Source organism: Erythrolamprus reginae, chromosome 2, assembly GCF_031021105.1.
Source record: "Erythrolamprus reginae isolate rEryReg1 chromosome 2, rEryReg1.hap1, whole genome shotgun sequence".
Lineage (NCBI taxonomy): Eukaryota > Metazoa > Chordata > Lepidosauria > Squamata > Dipsadidae > Erythrolamprus > Erythrolamprus reginae.
Window position 1 is genome coordinate 69,426,244 of NC_091951.1, and position 6,000 is coordinate 69,432,243.

Consider the following 6,000-nt stretch of genomic DNA (forward strand, 5'->3'; position numbering starts at 1 on the left):
CCTCCCCCCTTTTTAATTTTGCGGGGGAACCGAGGTGACAGAGGGAGGAAGTGTAGGAAGGGGCGGTTTCCTGTCTCTTTCCCCTCACGTTCACTCGGGACCGCCATTTGCCTTTCAGCAGATTCAGAGGACACACACCCCGCCACCGCCCGCTCCGGCTGGGATTCCAGCAAGGAATCCCAGAGGAGGGGGAGGTGCCTCCATGGACACAGTCACCTTCCTTTGTGATCGCTGCCTGCTTGGAGTGCCCACCACCAGATCCGGTAATTTTCTTGCAGCAAGGAATCCTTCCAAAAGAAAATTACCGGAGCTGGTGGTGGGGGTTTCATGGTCACACGCACACCACTGGCTTCGCTCCTACCCAGGACCCCGGGAATAGGGTGGGGGAGCCTAGCAAAAAAAGAGCTGCACAATGCCAAAGCCTTTCCATTTGAGCTGCAGGCAGAGCAAGGGCTTCGCAAGGAGGAAATAGACCACTTTTGACAAGAGAAGAAAGACAGGAAAGGAAGAAAGCAAGCAAGCTCAGCCCGAGGAAAACGGCGGTCCTGAGTGAACGCGAGGGGAAAGAGACAGGAAACAGCTTGGCACTCGCCGGCTCCATAGCAGCTGCTGACTCCGCGGACCGGTGCAACATGCCTTGCGGACCGGTGCAACATGCCTTGCGGCCCGGTACTGGTCCGCGGACCGGTGGTTGGGGACCCCTGCTGTACACAATAGAAAAGAAACAAATAGAGAAGGCATCTGCAACAATCAACAACATCTTCAAAGTAATACAAAATTACAAGGAAAAAAGAAAATGCCACACTCCCCTTCCTGAATATCTTCATCAGCAGAGGAAAACAAAGCAAATTAGAAATCTACACCTATCCATGTGCCCCACTACCAAAGTAACAACCCAACCTCCCAAAGAGGATTTGTGTGAGAAACTTATTCAGACATCCACAAATGCATTGCAGTAATCCAGGATACTACAAAAAGGAAAGAAAGACCACATATACAATAGCTTATTGGAAAATAGAAACCCATACAACATTATCAAAAAATGCCTGACTGCCCCACCCACTACAGCACAACCAATACAAAGTATGAAAAAGACAACCTTATCATATATCAGAACCATCTCAGACTATAGAATAGAATAGAACAGAATGGCATAGAATAGAATGGCATAGAATAGAATAGAATAGAATTCTTTATTGGCCAAGTGTGATTGGACACACAAGGATTTGTCTTGGCGCATATGCTATCAGTGTACATAAAAGAAAAAGATACATTTGTCAAGAATCATGTGGTACAACACTTAATGATTGTCATAGGGGTCAAATAAGCAATGAAGAAACAATCAATATTAATAAAAATCTTAAGATCTTAGGACAACCACAAGATATCACTGTAGCACACAAACCAACCAAAGCTCTTCAAATTATACAAAAATCCAGTACAGCAAGGGGAAAATAGGAGCCATCTGCAACAAGGGTCTCTTGGCAACTTTACAATTTTACAACAAGACAGAATTCCTCAGCCTATCATGCAATAGTCACTGTTTAGAACAAATAGGGAGAAAACTAGCAGAGTGCATCCATAAAACATTAAATAACAATTAGAAGACACAATAAAATATCCTTAATATCATAATGTATAGATAGAATTAACCATAGTTTCATCTGTAAAACTGTGAACACTTTAGACCAAGCTAATTTGTTTTTTAAAAAAAGTTAGGAAATTCCTGGAAACTTGGGGCCATCAACTGACACATAGAGATAAACCACAGTTTAAAGAGACAATAAAAAATTAAGTATTTATACCCCAATCAAGGAACTTCCCAGGAGACAATAATACTCCAGCCATGCTGGCAAGACAAGTTACTATATATAAACAGATAGAAAATAAACAATACCATTGATTATGTTATATATTTGGATTATGAAATATCTGCAAGAATACAACTAAGCTCAGAGAGCACCAAGGATGCCATCTTCTATCTTCTTTTGTCTTCCTTTGAATTGGTTAATATCTGGACATTGGTATCCTTTAACATATTAATTTGATAATGAAATCTCCTTTTGAGTTTAAAGATCTGTTTCTCTCTTTTAGGTCTGCAAATGTTGTAACACTGCTTTTTGTCTCTTCCAGCAACTCTCTGAAACTATTCATTAAATTCCTTTCTAAGATTTTTGCTTTTCTTGGTTTTGACTTCTCTTCTCCTTTTGACAATTTGCAGTTTATTCTGAAAAACACTCTGGTTTATTTTATTTTTTCCCCATTTTTGGCTGTCTCTTTTCACATCCATCTAATTATTTTAAAGTTAGATGGATAATTTTTCTGGTTCTCTATCAATTAAAGTTCAGGATTTCAAAGCAGTTCTTGATGTTCTCCTTGAAAATGGTTGGTGTGCCATTGGTGAAGCTCATGTCATGGAAAATGTCTGCCCTTCTTCTTATTATTTAACTTAACATGGATTTTGCACACGAACAGTTCATAATCTGTTCCATAAAGAACACCTGGCCATGTCTTTGATGCTATAATTGAGCTCCCTCCTCCTTTCATTCATAACAAAGTCAATTTTATTTATGCATACTCCATCTGGTGATGTCCAGGTAGAGTGTTGTTCATCCAGTTATTTAAAAACAGTGTTCACTGTGAAGAAATCATTGGAGTGGCAGGAATTTGTAAGTCTTTTTTTTTTTAATAATTTTATTTATTGATTTTTAACAATTTAAAATCACACAACATAAAACAGTGCGTAGTGAAATGTGAATTGTGCCCACCACCCCAACATACACACATTCCCCACCACCAAATTGGGGGTATTTCTTTTTTAATCCACTTAACCCAAGAGCAATATATCTGTCTACATATTATAGAGTGATTCTAGTTTATTTCTTGTAGCTTGGTCTCGGATTCTGCTCGTCATATATCGTCTTACCTTGTCCCACCGTCCCATCAGCCGTCCCAAATCAGTTTCATTATCCAAATTTATCCTTTTTCCATAATTTCAAATTGAATATGGTCCACCATGTACCTATACCAATTTTGCATTGTCCATTTTGTCGCATCCTTCTATTGCTGCTTTTTTTATTTCTCTAAATTCTCCCATCGCATTGCTTTTTACTAGTACTGCCATTTCCTTAGTGATTGTCCATTGTATATTTAACATTCCATTGATATCCTCTTTCACTTTTTGCCAAAATTCCTGCACTATCGGGCATTCCCAAAACATATGCATAAACACTCCTTTATCTTGACAACCATGCCAACAATTCCCCCTGACATTCTGCTGAAAATGTGCAAATTGAACGGGAGTAAAATACCACTTATGTAATATTTTCCTTCTCATTTCCCTAATTCTTGTATTTTTAATTTTCCTTATATCTTCTACTATATTTTCCATTTCTTGTACCTCTACTAATATCTCATTTTGCCACCATTTAGTCAATCCATCAATCGTGTCCCCATCTGACTGCACTAGCAGTTTGTATATATTAGTTGCTTGCGCCTTTATCCCCTCACTTTTTTCTCTTATTATTTTCTCTAACCCTGTCTCCTCCCACCATAATACTTCTTTATTCTCCCTTTCATTTAGATATTTACATATTGCATTTATTTGTAGCCACCTTCCCTTACCTAACCACCATTCTATACGATTTCTACTTGGCCTGCCATCCTTCTCGTATAACTGTTCTATCTTAGTTATCCCTCTTCCCTTCAACTCTCCTATAACCCTATTTAAGTTAATTTCGTTTTCTCTATTTATTACATAAAGCGATGACAGTTTAGATTTATATAATCCTATTTTCCCTTGCCATTTTTTCCAAATTTCCATAGTCCCTTTCATTGGGCCTATTAATTTACCTATATCTCTCCTATTCCACTTCCTAAAAATTAATTCTCTATTATTCATCCCGTTTATCTGTTTTTCCAATTTCGCCCATTTATTTTCACTTAATTGCAACTCCATTAACCTTTCCATTTGAAAAGCTTCCCTATACAGCTCCAAACATGGAACACCCCATCCCCCCTCTTTTTCATTCACAATTAACCACTTTTTTCTTATTCTTGGTCTCATATCTTCTTCAATCCAATAATTTAATTTTTTGTCCCACTCTTTAACCTTACATACCGATAACCCCCCCGACAGCACCTGAAATAGGTACATCATCTTGGGAGCTATCATCATTTTTAAAGCTCTTATTTTAGAGAGTCTCCTTAGCTTTTTATCTTTCCAGCTCCTCATCTGTTTCAACATTTTCCTCCATGTTATTCTATAATTAATCTCTTCCATTTTCACTGGGTTTTTTAAGAACCAAATTCCCAAATATTTTATTTTTTTAAGTCCTAATTTCAACCCTGATTCTTTCCTAATTTCTATCTGTTCTCTCGGATCTGTATTTAAACACATAATCTCTGATTTTTCCATATTAACCGACAGTCCCGATTCCTGCTTAAACTCTTGTAAAATATTTATTATACCTTTAATCATCTCCATCGGGGTCTGGGTCAATATAATTGCATCATCTGCAAATAAATTTATTTTCATTTCTAATTCCCCTATTCTATATCCTGCCCAAGTGTTATCTTGTCTTATCTTATTAGCTAAGATCTCTATTGCTATTACGAATAATTTTGGAGACAGAGGGCATCCCTGCTTGGTGCCGTTTAATATTTTAATACTCTGCGTTCTTTGTCCATTCACTCTTATATATGCTTCATTTCCTTTATAAATCTCTTTTATAGTTTCACAAAATTTTCCCCCCATATTTAATTTGTTACATAATTTATATAAGTAACTATGGTTAACTTTATCGAACGCTTTATAAACATCTAATTTCAAAATTCCCAATTTCCTTTTAGTAGCGGTAGCATGGTGCATCACATTCATTACCTTTCTAATTGGTTCACTTATTTTCCTTCCCTTCACGAATCCATATTGATCCTCTTCAATTATTTTTGGTAAAATATTTTCTAATCTATTTGCCAGTATTTTCATAAATATTTTATAATCCTGATTTGCCAAACTGATCGGACGGTAAGACCCAGGCTCTCTTAAATCTTGACCCATCTTCGGAATGGTAACAATTTCTGAAAGCTTCCATGTCTGCGGGATATCACGATTTGACAATATATTATTAAACAATTTCCCCAAATGCGGCAGCAAAACATTCATATAAGTTTTATAGAATTCCCCTGTAAACCCATCTGGGCCCGGTGCTTTGGCTTGTTTTAACCCTTTAATTACTCTAGCAATTTCATCTTGTGTAATTTCTGCATTCAAAATTTGTTTGTCTTCTTCACTTACTATTTTCCCAACCTTGAGGACTTCTATCTTCACTTGCTCCTCTTTATACAAATCTTCATAATATTTCCTCATTATCTCCTCTAACTGGTCATTACCATATCTAACCACTCCACTGGTGTCCCTCAATGCTAAAATACATGATTTTTCTTTCCGCTTCTTCAGATATCTCGCCATTTGCTGCATTGATCTTGTCCCCCAACTCTGTATTTTTTGTCGCATCGCCATTCTCATCTTATTCCATTTAATCTCATCATACACCATCAACTGTTTCTTTTTCAATTTCAATAAACTATTCCAATCTCTACTTTTCGTTATTCTTAACTGCTCTTGTATCAAATCTATTTCCCTTATCTTCCTTTCCCTCTCTCTACCCCACCTCTTCCTAATATCTGCTTCCATACATATACATTGTCCCCTCATGAAGGCCTTACATGCATCCCATACAATTGATTGTTTAATACCACCCACATCATTAATTCTAAAATATTCTGATAACTCTGTTTGCAATTTCTCTTTATCTTGTTCCCTAGCAGTTACAACTGCATTATATCTCCAGATTTTTTGATTTCGTTCCTGACCTATTTCCAATTCTGCCAATAGTGGGGCATGATCTGATATCCATATACTTTTAATGTCTACTTTTTTAACTTGTATATTACCTCCCCTATTCATTAATATGTAGTCTATGCAGCTAAATGTGTGAT